Source organism: Passer domesticus, chromosome Z, assembly GCF_036417665.1.
Source record: "Passer domesticus isolate bPasDom1 chromosome Z, bPasDom1.hap1, whole genome shotgun sequence".
NCBI classification, from domain to species: domain Eukaryota; kingdom Metazoa; phylum Chordata; class Aves; order Passeriformes; family Passeridae; genus Passer; species Passer domesticus.
The window spans coordinates 11506203-11530014 of NC_087512.1; the positions used below are offsets into that span (position 1 = coordinate 11506203).

Here is a 23812-nt window from a genome sequence, read left to right on the forward strand (position 1 = left end):
CAACTGCCAAAACCATCTGATGCGCCTTTCTCTAAAGACAAAATGTACTTTTAGGACATCTGTTATACAGGAGAAGAGATGGCAGGTGCCTCTCACACGAGCAGCATGCCTCTAAAGTCCTGGCCTTCTCAACACATAGAAAGCTCACCCAAGAAGTACAGCAAGGACTCAGAGGACAAGGATTTTCTTAGCACAATGGTGATCATTCTTTTGCCACCACTGTAGCCAGTGCAGTCTGAGAAAGGCCTAATAATGGTTCTTGTTTACCCAGAAGTGCTCCTAGGCCAGCAAGTCCAGGACACTGCATGTATGTAATGTCATCAAAAATACATTCCTTCCTTGTTCCTGAAGTTTTGGTCATAGCCACAATGCACTGATGCTGGTTTATTTTCAAGTTCTGTTCTTAACATGTACCACATTTCCAGTCATTATGTTTATGAGTCTTCTCCACATATCCTTTGTGCCTTTCACAGAAAAACACAACCACTGTAGCAGCTAGGGCTGTGTGACACTGTAACCCATCTCCAGCCCTCCACAGCAATCTCCACTTAGGGTACTTTGCTCTTGCACTCCTTTTCTTGGGATGTGCGAGACTGCCACTTGTTTCAGAAATTCCCAGTCCTTTGACCCTCAGACCAGCTGGTGATCTTTGCATTAACACGCAGCAGATGCTCCCAGAGGGATCTCAGTTGGTGTGACCTCCATGTGCATGGAGGCATGCACACTCGCAAGGAGGCATGGCTCCAGGGGCCAGGCAGCCATGACAAGCCTTAGGATCACGACTGGCACCTCAGTCATCACCTCATCACCTCAGGTGCAACTGATGGTGGCCATGGGGAGGCTGACAGGAGCAAAGGAAGGGAGACTGCTTGGTCCTGAAGGACCTGGCACTTTGTGGGTGAGCCTGTCATGTGAGTGTGACATGCAGGACTTCTGCCAGGAGTGAGCACACATCTTGCATAAAAGTTGTTCATCAACTAGTGAAAAATAGTCCATTTATTACCACACTTGCTCAAGTCTGCAGCCAGTGCAACTCATGATCTGTGCTGGTATAATGGAGGAAATGGGGCTCCTAGTAGGTGAGGAACAATTCAGAGACTGAACCATCTCTAACAGTTTTGAAGAAAACTGAAAATTTTATAAGGCCTGAATGGATTAATGAACAAATGAATTAACCAAGTAGTTTAGTTTTACAGAAGTTATTTCTATTTTTTTTTTTTTTGTGTTTTGAAATAAAATGAAATGATAAAAACATCTCCAGAATTTATATAACTATAAGGAATGTAGCTGCCATCACTGAGTGCTGCTCTTCAGGAGTCATCCTTGTCTTACGATGTTCAATATATATACAAAACACTTTGATACATTTTTTTTTAATACAGACTGTATATTAAATGTATCATATGCTAATTCAGGCTCGTATCCCTTGCCTTATAAATGTCTGTAAATTCTTCTGTACAAGGCTGGCATATTCAGTTCAGTTTATGTGTTAATACAGATAACTTTTTTCTAGGTTGGGATCATTGTATGATGTGACAGCTTTCTACTTTATTAAGACATGCTTGAATACTTGACCACCTCCTGAAGAAATTAATGAAATGTTCCTATTTCTTTTAATTGCATATTTGTAACAAACCCATAGCTTTCATGGATGCCTTCACTGAGTGTCTCATTCTCTCACAGCTGGAACATAGTTTAATTATGGTTATTATCAAAACAAAATTGGAACATAGTGGAAGAAATGCAGATTGCATCCTCTACTTGTATTTAAATTTATTATTTCTCATAGTTCTATGCCAAAAGTTCTCACTGACCAATTTAATTATGCAGAGAGGAGAAAAACCATGAACTCTATTTATTTTCTAGAAATATGTTTTCTGCTTGTAAGAACATTAATGAAAGAACCATAACATTCTTCCTGACTAAAATTTTTTGCTTAAATTATTACCAAATTTTTGTATCACAACAGCTTGGTTGAAGTGATTTATATATATATATATAAATATGGAGTTAACAACCCAAGATGCAACTGATAAACAGTTATGCCATCAACAAAAAGTAGTATTTATCCAATAACATGGTCTCTCTGTATTGGTAGTTAAATGAGAAACCAGACAAAGTTTTCAGAGCTTAAATGTTTTCCTTTCTCTGATGTGTATGTGAAGTTACACTATCATACAACAAGTAATTTCTTACTGGATATTTGTACCATTACAGAAAGCCTATTTGCATTTCTTAACCAGAATGCATTTCCACAAAACCCTACATCTAATTAACACAGTATGTCCAACAGAATCTCACATTGTCTGAAAAGACAAATAGAAAAAAGGTGGTTACAAAAACAGGCTTTTAAAGGACTTGTCTCCCACTTATTTATATCTCAAACAGATTCTTCTCTTAATACATTCTAGGAAATGGTCTCATCCATTTTTGTAGGGCAGATAGAGCTTTTTAAAAGACACTAAACACAAACCATACTGTATTTCTAACTTACATGACTGCCTTATGAGCATTAGCTATAAAAGAGTGTTTTATGTACTGCCTTGTATTCTTATATTTCATCCTCTTCAAATGCAAAAATATTAGAACTCCATTGAGTTATTTGCTCCCTAAAGCAATCAGAAATTGTAACAGATGAGGACAAATATATTAAATCAATAAAGTATGTAATAAGTAGGAGGCAGAACTGTGCAATCATGATGATACTCCTTTTGACTCCATTCAGATATGAACTTGGCCTAATGTACATGGCATGCTGATGGCCTCTGATGGCAATGCCTCTGAGTGATGTTTAATCATAAGCATCACTGCAGTAGAATGGCTGGCTACTCAATTATGAGATGTATCTATATTAGAAGAAAATCAGTGTTGATAAAGAAGAAAACTCTTTCTTAAGAAATTTTTTCAGTAAATATATTAGTACCATTATGAAATAGAAATTAATACTCCCTTCAAAAAACATATTGCTATTCAAAATCATGCTATATGATCATTAAGAATATTACTGATGTATGGGTTTGCATGGCAAGGGTTTGGTAGTGGGGACTACAGTGAGCAGCTGTCAGGACCTTTCCCCATGTCCAACAGAGGCAATGCCAAACAGGATTGTCTCTGCTGCCAAGGGCAAATCCACCAGTGACAGCGGCACCTCTGGGATAAGAAGGTGGAAAAATTACTGCCAACCACAGCTTGAAGAGAGGATTAAGAATATCTGAGAGGAACAGCTCTGCAGACATGGGGTCAGTGAAGGAGGAGGGGCAGGAGCTGCTCCAGGAGCCAGAGCAGAGATTCCCCGGCAGCCTGGGCTGCAGCCCTTGGGGAGGCAGCTGTGCCCCTGCAGCCCCTGGAGGCCCAGGGGGAGCAGAGATCCACCTGCAGCCCTGGAGGAGCCCACACCAGAGCAGGTGGATGTGCCTGAAGGAGGCTGTGAGCCCATGGAAACCTGTGCTGGAGCAGGCCCTGCCAGGACCTGTGGCCTGTGGAGAGAGCAGAGCAGCCCACACTGGAGCAGGCCCTGCCAGGAGCTGTGGCCTGTGGGAGACCTATGTTGGAGGTGCCTTCCTGAGGGACTGTATCCCGTGGAAGGGACCCAGCTGGTACAGCTAATGGAGAACTGCAGCCCATGTGGAGGATTCATATTGGAGAATTTTGTGGAGGACTGTCTCCTCTGGAGACCCTGTGCTGGAGCAGGGGAAGAGTGTGAGGAGTCTTTCCAGTGAGGAACAAGAAGGGGCAGGAACAACGTGTGATGCAACTGACCATAAGCCCCATTCCCCATGCGCCTGATCCACTGTGGGGGAAGAAGTAGAGAATTTAGGAGTGAAGAGGAACCTGCATAGATGGGAGGGGTTGGGGGAAAGTATTTTACTTTTATTTTTCTTATTCTTCTCTCATTTGATTGGTAATAAACTAATTTTCCCCAAGCTCACTCTGTTTTGCCCATGACAATAATCACTGAGTGATCTCTCCCTGTTCTTATCTTTTCACCATATTATCTAGTCCCTGTCCAGCTGAAGAGGGGAATGACAGAGGTGGGCACCAAGCATTCCACCATGGTCATCCCACTACATGCTGTCTTACTCAACATTTCAATAATCACTGTTTTAGATGAGCTGTATTTCACTACTTGTTTAGTATTCTTTAGATTAACCAGAAAGCTGCTAAGTTTTGCCGTATTCTCTTCCTCAAGTAACTTTTACTGGCCACAGCTGGAGAAGAGATAGTGATGGACCTTTCATATGACCCAGCACGAATGTTCTCCTAATAGTATTTATTTCACCCAGTTTAAATCAAGAAATTACAACAACAGGAGGTGTGATGCATCTTTTCCTCAAACACATGAACCTTTTTAAGCCTACTTCATGGAGATAACCTGAAGAAAGACATCTTTGCTGTCATTAACTACCTGATCTTTCAGAAACCAGAGAAAAAAATAGATGGATCCTAAACAGGAAATTTTGAAATAGCTCCCTCCCATCAAGACTATGCAATTTTCCACTTAATTATTTTCTACCAAGATAATTTAATTGCTACTAGAATTATCTGGGGGCACTGATTCACCTTTTAATCAGAATCATATCTTTATTTGGAAGAAATCACACAAAGACCATTAGTACATTAAAAGCATTCTAGACTATCAGTTTAATACTGACATAATTACTAATAATTAATCTTTACTTAGCTCTCCTTTTTTCTTTTGTTTTTCAGGTTTGTTTTTTTTTCCTTTGCACTGTGAGTCATGGGTAGAAGTGCAAGAGAAAACAACTTTTATTTCTAGGATGCAATCCAGTTCTGCATGTGATAGTTTGTTAACAAGAAACAAATAGTTACAAGGAATAAGTAATGTTTTTAACTGATGCTGTTCCATTATAGTCTTTCAAAGCCAGAAGAGTGTTTTAGCAGTGGGGTATCCCTACTTTGATTTTGAGCTTTTTTATCTGTATATTAACACAAAGAACTAAATTCTGTAAAGAGAAAAAGACAGCCATGCAGTGGGAAGCTAGCAATGGAAATGTTTGTGACAATTTCTTACAAACCACAGACTGAAAAGAAGGAATCAACACATGGAACTTTACAATTATACCACCTGAAGAGAGAAATTCTGAAGACTGGGAAAACAGAAATGTCACATAATTTCCTCAGGTCATCTGTGAGACGAGCACACAGCACACCAATCAGAAAAGCTTCCATGGAAGGCAAAATTAAAAATAAAACACATGCAAATAAACAGTATAATATACACTCAAAGAACTCTGACAGGCAGAATTTATGTTTGTTTTCTTGGTACTTGAACATTAATATCCCAGTAAGACTGCCTATCTGCAAGGACGGCAGCTGGTTTTTATTTATTTTATTTATTTATTTTTGTTTGCTTTAACCTAAAATAAGAATTTTTATTGAACGTACATGCCTTATTCTTTCTGCATAACAATAAATGGCCTTTTCAATGGAACCACATATTTCAAAAAAACCTCCATAAAGACTTAAAAAAAATCTGGCCAAAATCATTAAAAATAAAAACCCTCATAAGATTATTTACGAATGATCCTCAGTTAGGAACAAATAGAAAAATAATGCTAATTTTGTCTCTTTGTTCTGTTTCTCACGGAGGTATTCCTAGCAAAGGGTAATGAACTACCATCACAAAATTAAAGAAAATGTAGTGCATAGAAAATAAACTGTAAAGGCAGAAAAAGCAATTTCTTCAAATCAAATTATTGCTACACTTCCCTAAGGCCAAACATACTCTGCTTAATTTAAGAACCCATTTGAGGTAGTTCTTCTCTAACAAATAAAGTCTGAAATCAAACTTCTGACCTTAAGAAAATTATGGTAGAGGAAAAGCTTCTATTTTTCATAATTCAATAGGGAGTGGTGCCTTTGAGGATTTCAAATATGGAGATTTCAATGGCCCCTTTATCTAAACCAATCCAGAGTTTAATCACTGTCTCTTAAATACATTTTCTTTATTTCAACTCAAATCTCCCTTGTTGCAGTTTCTGACCACAGTGTTCTCTCACTGTTCTCATTTTAGAAGAATCTGGCTCTGCAGAACAAACACTCCTAAACATGTTTGGGTGTGCACAGCTGTGTGCTGGGAGAGTGTCTAGTGCAGAAGGTGAGCACTGACACATGAGGATGATGAAGAGCAGATGGCCACACTCCTCACTGGGATGTGGAGCTACAGGGGCCAATACCCTAGTTTTAGAATCCAGCTGACAGAACTCCACAAATTGCCATGAAGACCTAGAAGAATAATTCCCAGGTGCTCAGACACAGTAAGTGGCAATATATGAGAACAACTCACATGACTTGGACAGGATTTAGGTGCTCAACTGATGGTAAAATTCAAAGCAGTGTTTTATCGTTATGTACAACCTTCAGGTTTCTAGAATTGCAGTTTATTGCTACAAAATAAGATTTTTTATTTTTTTTTTAGAAATTATTCTTGTCTTGAGAACAACTCTTGTTTCTTAACTCTATTTATAGCTAAAAAGAGGGGTAAAGGTACTTCAGGATGGTAAAGATAACAGTTTAAGTCTGGCCTCCATTTCAGTAAGCTTGTTACATAGACATGAGAAGAGATTTTCATCCTGTGTAGGTCAAAATGGCAGAGGAAAACAAATTGTAATTATGTAGGGAAACACCCTCAATTTCAAATACATTTTGGCATGTGAAATTCCATACTTCAGCATCTGTTAATAGTTGATTATGGTTTTTTTTCCAGCTCTACATTATCATTTATTATTGTGAGATCAGAAGCTTTCTTATAAAGCTACGTGAGATCCTTTGTAAAAAGCTTATCTGCTGCAAAAGGTGCTTTAGTTGAGGAGAATTAAAATACTGGCTTCTTAGAAAAACTCTCTTATTATTAATTTGCTTATATGCACAGATCATTAATCAGAGGCAAAGACACAAAGATGGTTTTCTGATAGGTTTGCTCCTTTGCTACAAACAGCTTTATGTTCATAGTCTTACAGTGGTTTTGAAAAACTGCAATACATTCTATTCTCAGTACCCTTTATAATTTGATGGACAGCAGTTGATATACACACACCACTTCATTAGCAAGGGATGATTAAGTGAAGTTATTGATGTATGAAATTAGCTGCCTTCTCCTCTTACCCATATATATAAAAGGCAGGAAATGTTTTTGAAATGGATGGTCTAAGGAACAGGACAAGACACCTTGTAGGAGGAAATCAGCATCTACCAAGTTTTGTGAGAATGCTCGGATTTATCCTGCCTCTTAAAGCAAAAAGCCAACCTGTGCAATGAAGTTTTCAATTTTACACAATTTGGCACAGAGTACAGCTAGTATTCTGAGGTTCTTTTAAATCACTCTTCAGTGCTAAGGTATAATCCAGTGTATCAAAGTAATTTCTAAAAAATATTTCTCTAAGCTGTTCTCAAATGCATCTATTAATAGAGGTTCTAGGTTTCCAAGCAATGTTGAAGACAGTTTTCCCCACTGTTCTTGAAAAAGTATGCAGCCATCTATATTTTTCAGGCACCTGATGCAGACAATTGAAATTGAAACTGTTTGCCTTAAATTATTGCACCAAATACTTATATAGATTACATTTCTGTGTACCATAGGATAGGTACTGTGATCCATAAGCATAGGAAAGAATTTACATGTGTATGTCAATTTGTTAAGTCTGCTTTTGCAAGTGTAATGAAAGAACACACTTTTAATGACATAGAACTGCTCTTACTCACTGTTTGTGGAAAATTAATTCTCTGGAGTCATCTATTTAAAATATGTCTTCGAAATAAATTTCCTGTTAATAGAGTAGACTGCAGTATCTCTCAAAGTACTAGAAAGTACTTCACTGCAGATATTTTAAAAGCATACAAAGATTTTTCACTGTCCCTCTCTTCTGTATTTGCTTTTTAAAACATAGTATATCTTTTTTTCTAACAGGAAATTTCTCTGGTTCTAACATCTATGGGAGATTTTGATAGAAGTTGTATTTCCTCCCATAAATTCTCCTCATGATTTTTGCATTTCCTGTGGATTGTCTAAAGTGATTATTCAATATACTGGTCTTCAGTAAATAGTTTACAATAATTTAGAGGTCTCCATGTAGAACATGTGTTTAAAAATAATGAATTTTTATTACAAGAAAAATATTTGTGAAATACATCAGAACACACTAATAAAAAAATACCTAAAAACCCCACCCCTTGAATAATTTTCCCTCATGATGTTAGACTCCCACTTTTACTTTCCTTGAAATGTACTGGCTGAGAATTATTTTATACTTTTAATCCAATTTCAAGGAAAAAAGCTATCTTTTAAAAAGAAGATCTATATTAATAGAAATAATCTGGTTAATAATTATCTCCTCAGACAATGAATCAGAGAAAATAAAAACTAGCCATCTATCATTCTGCACCTTGTTCTGTTGGATGTGACCTCTATAAGCATATGCTATTAATTTTCTATTTATCCTTTGACCTATTTTCCATCTTTTCTGTGACCCTCTTTTTCAGGTCACTTGTCAGGTTCTTAATTTCATTGAAGAACTCACAATTTAGCCAATTTGGTCTTTCATTGAACTGCCTCTCTTTCCTTTGCTCAAGAGTAATTTGCGTGGGTGCCTTCATCTTGTTCCTTTAGGAGACTGCCAACTTTCTTAAGCTGCAGTTATAAAAGAGTACTTCTGTCTGAATGTGAAAACAAACTAATAGCCTGTCTCATCCCTCAGATTTCTGCAAGGACAAAGGTTGGTGGGAGCTCTCATTCAAATGCCGGTAGCACTGGGCTGTAGTTCTGCCTTGCCAGACTTCCCCAGGGTATTGTGTGAGGTCTGTGGAGCTCAGCTTGTTTTTCTGTAACTGCGTATTTGAGCATCACATGGGCATAGATTTCAAAGAATCATAGTGGCATATGCACATTGATAGGACAACCAAGGCCTACAGCAAATCCCTGATATTGGGGCTCTGTATTAATAAGTGATCCTTGCATGTACTTACTTTTGTGTATTTTTGTTTCTTTGCATAATCCTTGTCTGCTTAATAGCAAACCTTGCAATTAACAAATTTAGTGAAAGTGATGCAATGTTAACCTTTCTGCTTCAATCTGTGTTTTGTAGTTTGCAAATTTTGCATGTCAATACAGTCATTATTGAACAAAAAACATCAAACATACCCTGGAAAGAATTTTGACTGAAACAACTGAATACTGAGTAAACACTGAGAAAATTAAAGCTTGAAATAAACCAAAGCTAGAGAGTACTGAAATTCAAAGAGATGCTAGAAAACATATAAAATAAAGGCACATGATATTTGTGGTCTTTTATAGTCTAAGATAACCAAAAATGTTCACAATATTGCAAGTATAACTCACTGCACTTCTGTGGACAACAGCACTTCTCACTGTACTTTACTTTAAATTTTAAAAATTTTCTGCTTCAAGTCAAGGCATTTCATATAGTTGACAGGAATTTTTCTGAAGTTTTCTTTTATGGTAAGAGTCTGGGAAATCAGGTACTGGAGTGCCCCTAAGCCTGGGCTGGACACTGGAGAGACTATAGAAACCTGGAGTTGGCACTGGGAGGCCTTAAGGCTCAACCCAGCTCACGACGAAAACTGTGGAGTCTTTCCATGGAAACAAAGCAACCACCAGCTAGTAACAATCATCTGAATGGTAGGTTGAAGAAACATTCTTAGGAAACAAGAATTTTACACACAAAGAGCAGTGAATCAGAAGCACATTAATCTGGAGTGCACCAACAGACACAAGTATACTTTCTGAAGAGACAGAAAGGAAGGTTGCCTCAGCATGCAAGAACTAATGAATTCTGTTTATTCAAAATCCAACTTACTGAGAGCTTTCAACAGCTCATGAGAGAAGATTGTTTTGCCCTGAAGCTCACTGTAACAGAAAGCTGTGCGACACAGGTCGCAACCACGGATGAAAGGATTAACTTAAAACGCTGTGGCAGAGGTGCTAAAGAGAAATTATCTAAATGCTAGAGAGCAAGGAAGGTAGGGATCACAGGAGTCTCCATTGTGGTAAATCCAGCAGGTTTAACTGAGTAATGCAGCAAAATCTGGATATATTTTAAACTTTACCATAAAAGAAATAGCCTACTCTGTCAATTGGAACTATTGTTCCATGCACCACAGGCAGGGAACAGATCAACCCGCTCCTTTATGCAACAGTTTTAAAAGATATGAAAATTGTTAGCACATGCCTCCACTCTCATCCCCCAATCTTATCTTCTCAAGATAAAACTTTTCAAGTTTTTCCCTCATTATAGATATCTCTGAATTTCTGGCAAAGCTTGTTGCTTTCCCATAGTTTCTCTGAAATTATTCTACCTGTTCTTCAAGTGAAACATACCCAAAAAATGGATTAGGTACTTCAACATATTCTTCAGCATTGCTGAAGAATAGAGTGAAAAATACCCATCTCAGGGACTATATCTGTCCTCAGATCTGACATAATACTTGTCCTTCTCACAAATGGTAGTTTTTTTTCCAGTAAACCAGGAAGAAGACATATGTCTAACTCTGATAAAATATGCTTATCTACAAAGAATAACTGAAACATATGGCAAAACACAAAGTCTGTCTTTCACAAACAATGGTTTCAATGTGCAAATTAATTTCATATCCAGGTGCTTGAAGGGATAAACACCGAACTATATTCAACAGGCTTAACACTCTCTCATCTTCTGAGCTTCTGTAGTCTATAGCTCCTTTTATTTTTGGAATAGATATTTAGTTGTTTCTCATCTTATTATTTTGTGGCTGTCTTTTCCTATGTAAATTTGTAAGTCTCCATCCTTCCTTCCTATGTTGTGTCTTATTTTTTCATAGCATAATTTCAGTTTTTACATTGAAATACTATTTTGTATTATCTAGCACTGCAGCACCACCACACCAATTTTGTCTCATTTCTTTGATTTCAAGTAAATGTTTAGGGATGTTAATAAAAATCCTGAATAGTAATGGATACAGGGCAGATGCATATAGAACACCAATTGTTACAAACTTTTGATGCTGAACTATTGCTAACTACCAGTGGTCTCATTTTCCTACTGGTTTTGTTTTTAATCTAACATAAATTAATCCTGACCATGTATCCCTGGTCATCTATGAAAATGTCATGCAATACAGCATAAAAGGACACAACCTATTCCCTACAGGCTTTATTAAATCAAGATATTTAATAGTTACTGGTCTCTATCTCAAAGGCCTGCTGTCCCTTAGAGAAAGAAATCAAATTGGGAAGACATAATTTGTTTATGACAATGCTGTTAAGTTACTCATCTCCTTTTTGTGATGTTTATAGTCAAGTAGTTGATTATGTTGTTTTATTTCTCTGCTTTAGAATTTAACAGTACCATTATTTCTTCAGCTTGATATTAACAGCATTCAGCAGCTCATAGAAATTGACTTCTTTAATGAAAGATAATTTGCATCTTTGGCCTTTTCACTTGCTTAAAAAATTTGTTGTTGTTTTTCTTACTGCTTGTATTGCACCATGGAGACATTTTACATTTTCAAAATTGTCCCACTTTAGTCACTTCTTATGTCATATCTTTTGCTTGGGAAAGCTTGATTTACAACCAAAAAAAGACTCAATGCTGTTAAGTGGAGGAAGATCTATTCTTGTTCAAAGGATTTAAACAGGGACTAAACCCAGGAAGATAAATGTGCTGTATTAAAATGGTCCTTGAGGGACAGGATAGCAGAGCACGTAAGGATGTCCCTAAGGAAAACAAATACACTCAACACCAAAATATGAACAGGACTGGCTGGCAGTATTTACTGTGGTAAACAAAATAAAGTCATGGCACAAGCTCAGGCTCAAGCATTCATCTGTCCATACTATATAACAGTTAGCACATTCCTGGTCTGCTTTTAGCCTGTTCAAAACAGCACTCTTCCAGGGGATGCAAAGGAGCATTTGGGAAGAAGCATGAACCATTTACTGTTCCTTACAGACAGACTGAGACAGGACCATAGTGCTTCAGAGAAAAGAGAATTAACTACATGGATATTGAATGTGTGGTACCACATTCTTGGGGCTTGGGGCTCTGGTGGCTGTGGAATTGTCCCTGGTTCATTTTATATACCAATATACATACAGTGATTGTCTAGCCACTGCCACTAACTTCTGTATATTAATTAGTGGCTCTTTTATTTTGATTGCACCAAATATTCTGGATTGGTTTGAGTTTTTTGCAAGTCTCTACTACTCAACATTTGCCATTTGACCTAGCTTCTGCCTTCTGACCTCTTCTGCTTACTTATATTTGAGGTCAAACAAGAACTTATAGTTTATCTGGCCCATTGATTTATACACTGCATACCTCCTGCATTGAAGGAGTGTGTAGTTATTATAATACTGTAGTGTATTTAAGGTGATACATCTCCTCTTTTAGTTTTTTTCCTAGGCTCCCCTCCTAGGAGGGGAATGATGTGTATTGATATTCAGAGCTGAAGTCTGCTTATTTGGATCCAGTGGTTTTATTTCATTGCACTCCTTTCAACAAAAGCTATCTGAAAAGTCAAAATTGTTTACTACCACTAGTGATAGTAGATTATTTTAGTAGCTACTCACCAGTAGTTTTGTTTTTCTTAACCTCTCCAACCTTAATTGTGTTCACCAGACCCTCACTATTATAATTGTTTAGGTTCTTGTCTGCCACTGTCTCTTCATGTCTAAAAAATATATAAGCTCTATTTATATGTTACACTTTCATGTTTTTGAAGTGCTTGTTGATGCCGTGATGGAATCCTCCAGCTCATGGGATAGAAAAGTTACTATTTTTATAGTTGTAGTTAATTTTCATTACAGATCTCAAAAAAAAAAAATTGTGCAAGGATTAAATTATTTTAATTATTATTAAATTATTTTACAGGAATTCCCTGTAAGCTGACAGATATCTGTCACTGACAGATATCCTTCACTAAGTCCTGTCGGGTACAAGTTAGAGGACTGCTTGGTATTCACTTTGTTAATGTACCAATCTTCTAAAATAAGTGCTGCCAAAACTGAGAGGTTAAACTTTGTTTCTCAGTCAAGATTTAGCAGAGATTGTGATACGGAACTTAACTACTGAGATGATGATGAAATCAAAACATTGCACAATACATTTGTTAATATATGTGAGAGCATCATGCATAGGTAAATTCACACCCATTGAAATGTAAAAAACATGAACAAAAAAAATCAGGTGCTATTTTTCTAAAAGTTTAAGTAGTCAATTTGATTCATGTTGAAATGGAATATATGAAATTATTTTTTCCTCAGAACCTCATATTTTCGGAGAATTCAATAGAGACAGCAACTCCATTCAGAAAGTGTTGACACATATTACTCAGAAACTAACAAGGTCACATAGAAATTTATAGTCTGAAACTACCATGTGTTCAATATAATGACACTACATACTTGCCTTTAAACCTAGAAACATTCCCAGACATTGGAACCTGATTGTCTACATTGTTAATTTTTTTGAATGATTCCTGATAGAGATTTGGTCCAAATAATCTGCTAATCTGCCAAAGAACTGCAGATCTGAATACAAATCTGGAACATGCACAGGGAACTACTTCCTGTGGGATGTCTGCATGCAACTAAAGTGTTTTCAAGGGCAAGACAAGTTAAAAGTACAAACATAGTATTTCATGTCATCTGGCTCCATGAAAAAAATTGCAGCCATAATGACTGCTTGGCAGAAAGGCTGAAACCTTTTAATATGCGTAGGAAGTCTACCAATATTATATGTAAAATATATATATATCCTGATTTATATCAGAAATAGTGTGGTCAGCAGGACCAGGGCAGGGATCAGCTTGTGCTCAGAACTGATGAGGCTGCACTTCAAATTCTGTATCCAGTTCTGGGCCCCTCACTGCAAGAGCTGGAGCTCTGTGTCCAGAGAAGGGCAGTGGAGCTGATGAAGGGTCTGTAATATAAATGCAGAGCAGCTCAGGGAGCTGAGGGGTGTTTAGCCTGGAGGAAAGAAGGCTCAGGGGAGACCTTATCACTCTCTACAACTACCTCAAAGGAGGGTGTAACCAGGTGGGGGTCAGTCTCCTCCCACGCAACAAGTGACACGGGAAGAGGAAATGGAATCAAGTTGTGCCAAAAGAGGCTTGGGTTGGGTAAAATAAAAAGTTTTTTCACTAAAGGAGTGGTTAAGCATTGGACTAGGCTCCTCAGTGAAGTGGTGGAGTAACCATTCCTGGAGGCACAGGAGTGCATGTGGCACTTCCTGACATGGTTTAGTGGGCATGGTGGTATTTAATCAAAGGTTAGACTTGATGATCTTGAAGGTCTTTTCCAACCTTAATGATTGTATGATTCCATGAATGTAACCTTCCTATGTGTCCAAATGGTTATTTGGTGAAATGTCTCTCAACAGATATGAGGCTGGACAGAAAACTGAATTTTGAGTGTCAGTGTTTGGCTTTCATTTCTTCCTCCTGTGTACTCAAGCAAAGTCTTTTTAAGTCTACAGCTGCAGAAATAGGGGTGGAGAGCAAGGGACTATTTCTTGAGCCTAATGTCTATTACTGCTATTTGCCATTTTCCTGCATGCCAAAGGAATTAAGGGAATTAAGGGAAGACCCTCAGAGTATAAAGTAATCTCATACGATTGAACTAATCCGATTACAGAAGAATGTGCTGTGCACTGCTCAAGACACACTCAGTGAACACAGTATGCATGCATAACATCATCACAAAAACTGTGTCAGTACTTACGATATCACTTATTTGCAGCCTAGTCTGCTATTAAAATATTCTTATTTTCCTCTAAAAATCCATTGAGTATTATAAATCCTGTGGGTATTATAAACATACGAAGTATGATAAACTGCCCACTGGAAAAAGAAAAACAAGACCCTAATGAATCCTATCTAATTTTAGTCACACATACATTTAGTCACACATGCCACACACATACATTATAAGCATAAACGTTTTCAACATTGAAGTGAACAAAATGTTAAGAGGAGCTGAGCATACGCAGCTTCCTTAAAAATTGTTTCAAACACCAAAATAATGTTCTAGGAAAGACTGAATACTTATTTGTATTTATGTAAGGAAAATATTACAAATTTCTTTAAGCAGAAAATCACATTTTCCTGGAAAACCTACATATTAAGTATGCATTCTGTTAAATAAAACAACAGGAAAGGCTGTGGCAAATTATAAATTTATAATATATGTTAAAGTGTTGGTCAGTGCAGGGTGGATATAACTGGATCTCAGCTTCGTTACCTATACCCCTATATCTCTAGAAGATGAGTTTTAAGATATTTTGTAAAGAGGAAAATATTTGGGATTAGTTTTTATTTTGGCTTTTTATCATTTATTGAGAAATTGAGATATTTCCTTTCAGCTTAACATTAAAGATAAAATTGCATGCAGTCTCGAATGACACTTGGAAATCATGATAACATGAGACAAGACAATGAAACTCAGGGAACTAAAATAAAATGTTTTTCCTACTAATTTAGGCATGTTGGTGATTTTTAAAGAATTCCAACCTGATGCAGTAGCTGACATATGCCAGACAACATGTCATTTAACACGCATTAAGTAATTAAGATAAACATCAGGGAGCTTTGGTTTCAATCAGATTACTTAAAAGGTAATCTTTCACAGTGAAGTCAAAACTTCCAATAATATCATCTTCGGATTAAAAAACCTCCCTCAGTTCAAACTCCTAGAGAATATGACAGGTTGTCTGACGCTGACTTAACAATTTTGTTAAGTAACTTCATAATTCAGCTGGGCAATGTGAAATAGAAAAATGCCTTTAAAATAACAAAGAGTATAAGCCAAATTCTGTATTAGAAATCTTAACAGTTTAGCTTGCTGATATAGAAAAGTATGTAGAAAGATTACAAATCCAAGACCTTGTGATACATTCAAACCAAATGCCAAAGAAAGAAATAAAAAGGGAAGTTTTGATTTTGGCTAGTCATTGTAATTTCTTCATTTGTAGTCTACTTTTATACTTTTATTTAAGTGTTTGACTGTATCTTAACATAGCCAAAATAAGATTAGACATGCACATGAAATGCACAGAACTGTCAAAAGAAAAAGAGTAACCAAAACCAAGAAAAAAGTTGTATTTGAATATGAATACTGGAGGAAGTTAGGCAACAGTTTTACCTTTGTAAACAGCTGTCACCTAGAGGCAATCATAGCTAATTTACTCCCAAGCAAAAGCTGATTTTGCCACCTGGTTTCTTGCAGGTCAAGAAGCTGGCAGTTAGTAAAAGCAACCAAAGAAAACCCAGAATTTAACAAGACAATGAGCAGCTGTCACTCAGACTTATGACTTCTTAAATAAGATTGGAGATAAAAAGCAAAATACCTCAAAGAAGTAGAGCAAGTGCTGAATTAAGTGACAAAGAACCAGGAAAATTACAGAAGATGATCAGAACAGCAATCTTGGGAACACACAGAAAAAAGAAATCTAAGTGTACTTCTAACCTATATGATTTCCAGGTTCTCCAGACTCATAGGACATTTAGGGAACAGAGGCAAGAACTTGTTTACAGGTATTATATACCACTGGTGAGCAGATGGTCTTCTGGCCATTGACCACTCAATTATCCACACCCCAGAGTAATAGCCTGGACAACAGAGTCAAATCCCTGCGTGCATTCAAAGCTGAGTGAAACAAAGCAAGGTTTTAGCTTAGAAAGACTGAGGCATTCCACCTCTCCTTGATCTCGTTTTTAAAGGGGTGTATAAGTTAATTCTGAATGGTTAAAATGCTACCTCCTTCAAAAATAACTTGTTTGTCTTGGAAAGAATTTCCAGAAACACTAGTTTACATGAATCCTTACTTAGATGAGTAAGTATAAAACAATTTTGATTAACACGTCATACTTAGATAGAAAGCTCTTTTGAAACAGGAATTGAGTTATGGTCTTTTTACTTAAAGAAGACAGCTACTAGTACTCAGACATTATTAACCATAGCATTGACAATATCTCAAGAATATTTACATGTAATCACCTTCTCATCAACATACACAGCAGCTTCGATTTTAATTCCAATCAATCATGAAATCACTTAATGAAAATTAAATGTTGAACTCTTGAGATTTTCTAAGCCTTCAAGTCCCTTCTTAGTGATTTCACTTTCCCCATTTTAGCTTACTTCTCTGGGCAAAACTTTGCTTATATGTATACAATCAATGTGGCAGACTGTGAACAGATGAATTTCCAAGCTTGCTTCTTTCTCTCTCCTGCTGCTGTTTACCCCTCCTTTTTTTGTTTGTTTGGTTTGGTTCGTTTGTTTTCTTTGGGGTTTTTGTTTGTTTTGGTTTGGTTTTTGTTTTTTTGGTTTTTTGGGTTTTTTCTGATTAACCTATGCATCCTATTTCTCTCTTGGCTAGTTAGAACAAATATGTTTTCCTGGACTTAAGAATCATTCATGCACTTTCTGGATAGATAAGTGAAACCAATTAGAAAGAGGTCTAACTTCCTAGTATCATTGCAACCAAACTTGCAGTTTGAGTCACAAAGAAGATCACTGTGGAATACAGAAATTATAGTGCAAAAGATTACAACAACATGATTGACATTTTCCTTTTCCAACCAAAGCCTCTATTAGTCGAAATCTGCTTTACTGTGAAAACAAACTGCTTTTGTGCAACATCAGTGACCATCAATAGGGCCCCAAGGCAGTACCAAAAAAGACAGATATATACTCTTTAAAACCTGAAGATGATTCTGTACAACTGCTCCTTACATATAGTCACTGTTATATAACTTTACAGTACTCTCTATCTTGCTAGCATGGTGGTGTAACTGGAACTAGAAATTAAAAATGTACAAGAAAATCAGATGCACTAAAAAAGCCTTCTCAACCAAAAGCCTATGCACAGACTTAGCAACAAATATGAATCCTGTATTTTCCCCTAGATGTAGAAGAAAAATTATTTATGTGCAATGGAAACAAACATTTCTGAATTACTGCTAACCTACTGAAGTCATGTCAAAGAAATAATAGCCAGACTAGTCTATAAAAGAACACCTGCACATTTAAGGATTCCATTGAGTAAGGAATTTTCCACTGAGAAATATGTGGGAGAGAAACGTCTTTACTTTACCAAAGTTTTGATCAGAAATACTGTTTTCTTTGTTTATATTTACAGAGTTCAACATGCAAACATAAACATGCTGAAAAAAGCCAATGGAAACAATTTTGCAACCATACCAGATGAGAAACGAAACACACTATAAACCATCATAATCACAGAAAAAAATATTTCCATTGAGCTTTAGTTATCTCTTATGGTTTTTTTAAACTTCTGTCATCAGGTTGGAGTTTGAAATTTTCTACATATCCTTACATAATAAATAAATAAAAAGGTGGCATCACTGAGGGAAGATTTTCTACCTCTGTGTCTTCTGAAGGGACCAAATAATTTGGAAATAAATAGTTACTAATAAATTAAAATAATCTGCTCAGCATAAGCTGAGCTTATTTAAGCTTATTTATAAAATGACAAAACATAACAAAATACACTTTTCTGTTTCCTATTCTTCACAATTTCTAGTGTTTCAATTAGAACTTTTAGAAATACTTCATGAAGAGATTAAGTAGTAACTGCAACTTAAGAAAGAGAGATTTTACCTTAGACACAAAAATAGGTATTATTTTATATGTAGAATAGTACCATAATATACAATGTTTTTCTTAATAGGAAATATTTATATTTTATTTAACTCTTTTTAGACCTACAGGAAGATTTTGTGTGTAATTCTATGTCTATTCATTGATTTCTCATAAAAGTCTTTAGCTAATTTGCGGCAAAATTTAACAAGAGGTGAACAAAACCCAGTGAATGAGATAATTGTTAATGATAGTTAATTTATCATTATGTTTGCATAACTGAAAACTAATGAATTAAATTAATGCCACTGATAAAGCTAAACATAAATATTCTTATTTCAATTATACCTTGTCGGTATCCTTTAGGACTTAACTAGAAAATCACTTAATTTAAGTTACCTAATAACAAAGAATGAACATGTAGTCATTTAGAATAGTTATATAACCTTATGAGTCACATCTGAAATAAGAACTTCAAGGGCTAAGACAAAGGTACACATCCTGACATCACAGTAAGGGACTGCAGATTATGGCAGGTGGAACTTCAGTGATACAATTTAGTGAAAAGCCGCTGTATTAAATCTGGAAATGACTTTTGGAGTAGATAGTGCACTTTGACAGTGCTGAAAGAGAGGTCTTGCATCCTCACTTTTCCCTGTTCCTCTTTTGATTTCATTCCATCCTTCCGACCCTCAGTAATGGAGTTTCCACAACATATCTCAGTGCCCAGGATAAAACATCCATACAATCTCAAGATCAAACATTTAATGACCTGCTTGTTTTCCCAACATAGTTTTCTGACATTTTAGTGAGGAAAATAGAAACAAGTTAGGGGATTTCCCATTCCTGCCCTCAAAAGTATTTACTATTGTTGTGGAAGTTGTTAATATGTCTATATCCATTTCATGCAATGTCTTATTAATGTATTTTAAAAAAACCCATGCTCTTTATTTATTAACTCATAACCTGTATCAAAGTTCCAGGATCTATTAATATCTTGAGGATTTTTAATGAAAGCAAAAGATTTTTGTTTAATGAGTGTAAGAAAAGAAACCTGGAGATTTAGATAAATCTGTTATTTAAAGAAGCAATTCTGAAAGTACTATTGGGAACTAGATAACAGCAAAACATTCAACTCTGCCAAGTAAAATCCATACTAGAATAGTCACTGTAATGTGGCCATTTTGGGACAAGAAAGTAATGTTCCCTCCTTAAAGGGTCCAACTGAGCTGAACTTTGAGGTGATTGTGTATTCCCCATCAGACGACACTTTCAAAATGACAAATTTCACCTCACTTAAGCAGATGCCTATGGCTGAACTTGCAGCTGAGCTCAGTCAGGGTCTCTATATGGTCAATGAAGAGAAACAGGCTCTTAAAGAAGGTGATTCATCTTGCCTTTTTTAAATAAAGACAAATTTTGCTGACAAGTGCCTCTTTCTTACTGACTATGAACAAAGAGCCTAGGCAGGCTGTTATAAGTACCCACACTTTGAAGAACTATAATCACAGGAATAAGTGGGAAAGCATTGAGAGTAAAAAATTTTTAAAAATCAGGGGAAAAAAAGGGGATACTAACTAAGTCTCATGACAGACAACTGCAAACACCCCACTGCCATGACCAGGGATACCTTTCACTAGACCAGGTTAGTCAGAGTTCCATCCAACCTGGCTTTAAGCACTTCCAGCGATGGGGCATCCAAACTTCTCTGGGCAACACAACTACCATTCTCACAGTAAAGAATTTTTTCCTAATAACTAGTCTAAACCTACTCTCTACCAGTCTGAAACCATACCCCCTTGTCCTATCACTCTATGCTCTACTAAATTGCTGCTCTCCATCTTTCTTGTAGGGTCTCCTCAGGTACTGGAAGGCCACAATTAGGTAGCTCTGAAGCCTTTTGTCCACCAGGCTGAACAAACTCAATTTTCTCAGTCTTTCCACTCAGTAGAGGTGCTCCAGCCATCTAAACCAATTGCTGTCTCTCCCCTCTGGGCTCACTGCAGCAGGTCCCTGTCCCTGCTGTGCTGGAGCCCAGCTCTGGGTGCAGTGCTCCAGGTGGGTCTGAGCAGAGCAGAGCAGAGGGGCAGAATCCCCTCCCTGCCCTGCTGCCCACGGGGCTCTGGATGCAGCCCAGGACACGTTTGGCTCTCTGGGCTGGCAGTGCCATGGCCGGGGCATGTGCAGCCTCTCAGCCACAGCACCCCCAAGCCCTTCTGGGCAGGGCTGCTCTGGGGCTGCCTCATCATCCTTTCATCTCTCTGTCTTTTCTTAAGAATTTAACATCCGAATGTTACCTGTCAGTCACATGGCTGTGTACTGCAGAGGCATTTCCTGTCATAGACTTCTCAAACTTTTCTATCTCCTTGTATACATTCTGAAGAAGTAACACAGAATTTTGTTTCCTTTGTCTTCACAAAGCAACACAAAGAAGGTTCAATAGAGCAAGTACTAGGGAATTACTTTTATGTCATGTCAGTACAACAGAAATGCTTACACTGAAAATATTTTAAGCATCAGCTACACGAAGAATAAAGGCAAAATGATTTAAATCTTTCCCCTTTCACTTCCTTCCCCTCCCCCTTTTCTAGCTACAGCTACTTCCACCAGCCAAAAAATCCTAGAATTTTACAGCTGTCCCTTCTGCAGGATAATTCTGATTTTGCATAGGGCTCTAGCAGAGTCTATGATCCTCACTCTGCAAAGACTTGAAACAAGATATTCTGGACTATGATCTGCTCTATATTTGGTAGTATGAATGTATCCCTCATAGTTAACCAAGTAACGATGTTAGTATACTTTATATTTCAGTGAATCTGTCATTGTTGCCCATTTTTAAAAACTGGTAGAACAGACATTTTCATCGTGCATTACAGAACAGTTCAAACATTATGGTGCAAAACTTCATCATGCACAAATCAGGAAGCAACATTAATGTTTTTATTTCACATATTGTACTCAGTAGACTAGAAGTTAAAATAGTTTCAGCAATCAAGTTAGACCTATTTATGCTATTTATTCAATAAGAACTTCCTACATTAAATCACTTCTTATTAAAAAACAAATGCACAATCATAATCATATAAATAGTCAGACCAATCTTTGCTGGTTGAGTCTACTATATAATTTTAACAGAAGTTTTTGGATGGTTCAAGTACAGTATATTTAAGAGTAAATGCTCCCAGAAATTGTTTTTTGAGTTAATATAAATAATATTAAAAGAATATAGATGAAAATAGCCTTTGCTTCTCTTTTCTTGTTCAAGAATTTTTTGGCTTCCCTGGCTTTTATGTGGGTCTTGATGGTGGCTTTGTAACCTGTATAATGGCTGTTTGAACCTTGGCTATTATTTTATTTTGTCTCCTTTTTCTTAAGCAATGTTGAATATTCATCATCTTGTGTTCAGATGTGTAGGTTGAAACAAAATACAACATTTGGCCATAATACTTTACCAAATAACTCTGAAGTAATGCACTACATAGATATGAAGCAAATATAATTAAACAAGAAAGAATACAACCTTCCACAAAGAAAGTATAAGAGATTATCAGGCTCCAGACTTCAGAAAATTACTTTCTTTCTTTAATTTCTTTTTTCTTTTTTTTTCTTTTTTTCTTTTTTTAAAATGGATCACTAAAATGTTGTGAAAGCAAAAAAATTCTCTACCTTTTGTCTACAGTTAAACCTTGACCTAAACTATTCTCAGCCACTGTACTTATAAATCAAAATTTTTATATCAAGAAGTAGATGTTGTAATATTAATTTAAAGTATCACCATAAATTCTAAATAATTTGACACCTTATCGATATCCTAGTAGATTTTCAATATTTAAGGATGAACATGTATCTTTTAATTACCATCATCAGAAAGTCATACATCCTTATATGCTTTATCTGCATTAAGAAATAATGTGGTGCAATAGAAGCACATATTCAAAGGAAAAGAATTTTTGCTCAGTGTCTTATATGCACTTAAGGGCTTTTATTGAATTCTAGTTCCCAGACGGTACATGTTTCAGAAACTGAGAATATCATTAGGCAATACTACTGCTGAATAGTGAGCCTCAGATCATCAACAGTAACAAACAAACAAATTACACTAATTTAAAGTGCACTACAGATATATGCAGGTAAAGGTGGAGTGGAGTAGAAAAGTGTTTTTTGTACATCAAGTCAAAATGAGTTAAATATATATATAATATAAGATATTAAAAAATATTCTATCAGAATAATTAGTATTTTGCATATTGCTTGCATTTTCTTGTCTAGATACATGAAGGAGCAGTTTTTTGCCATTCATGTTCATGTAGTGGCAACAGAACAGCTAAATAACCACAGCAAGACTCTCTCCCTTCAGTAGCCACATAAAACAGATATCAAATTAGTCAACAACTTCGTCAGTGTGGTTCAATACCTGGCCATTTCCTCTAAACTCTGCTTTGCATGAGTGCTCCCATGTCTAAAGTAATGTCTTCTTCCTTTTTTACATCATCAGAATAGCTACACAGAAGTACAAGATGTTCTGAGGCCAAACCCACTAGAGATGCCCTTCTCCTGTCATTTTCCTGCTTTTGTACAATGCTCCATCTTTTCTTCACAAAAGAAGAATTACACAAAACTCTTCTACAAGGACATCTCAAATGCATACAAGTTGTGATATGCACACTTTGTCTGCAAATCTATAAATATTTTCCATGATTGACAGTACTCTCAGCTTAAGATGAAGTGATTTTTAAATAGGAACATTTTTAAGGTCTCGTAAGAGTACATTGGCTTTATTTCCATGCACACCCCTTTTCTTTGTTCTTCTATAAACAAGAGCACAAAATCAGGAAGCCTTCACACTGGTTTTAATTAATTCATTAAGCACATAGCCTTCAGAAATTACTTCTTCGGAAGTCTACAAAAATAAGTAGTCACTTTCTCATTGTCTTGGGATTTTTGCTCTTCTTGGAGGTTCTGAGCTCTCAGTGCACTGCAACGTGCACAAGAGCTCTCTTATCTGTTAGCATCTTGGATTTTGTTTCAGAAGACTCTGAAATCTGCTGTAGTTACAAGTCATTCTGATGCAGCACTAAATTTTCAAATGCTAAAATTAGACATCAAGCAAGGGAGAGACAAATAGTAATAAACATATTAAAAACATTTTAGGAACATTATTTCAAACTGTTTTTCTGTGTTAACTACACAGAAAAACAT

General features: G+C 36.4%; 1 protein-coding gene across 11 annotated transcripts in view; it reads right to left on the reverse strand.

Moving 5' to 3' along the window:
- The window catches only part of PRLR (prolactin receptor), a 155532-nt gene that overhangs the window by 91348 nt on the left and 40372 nt on the right, over positions 1-23812 (reverse strand). The window lies entirely within an intron of this gene.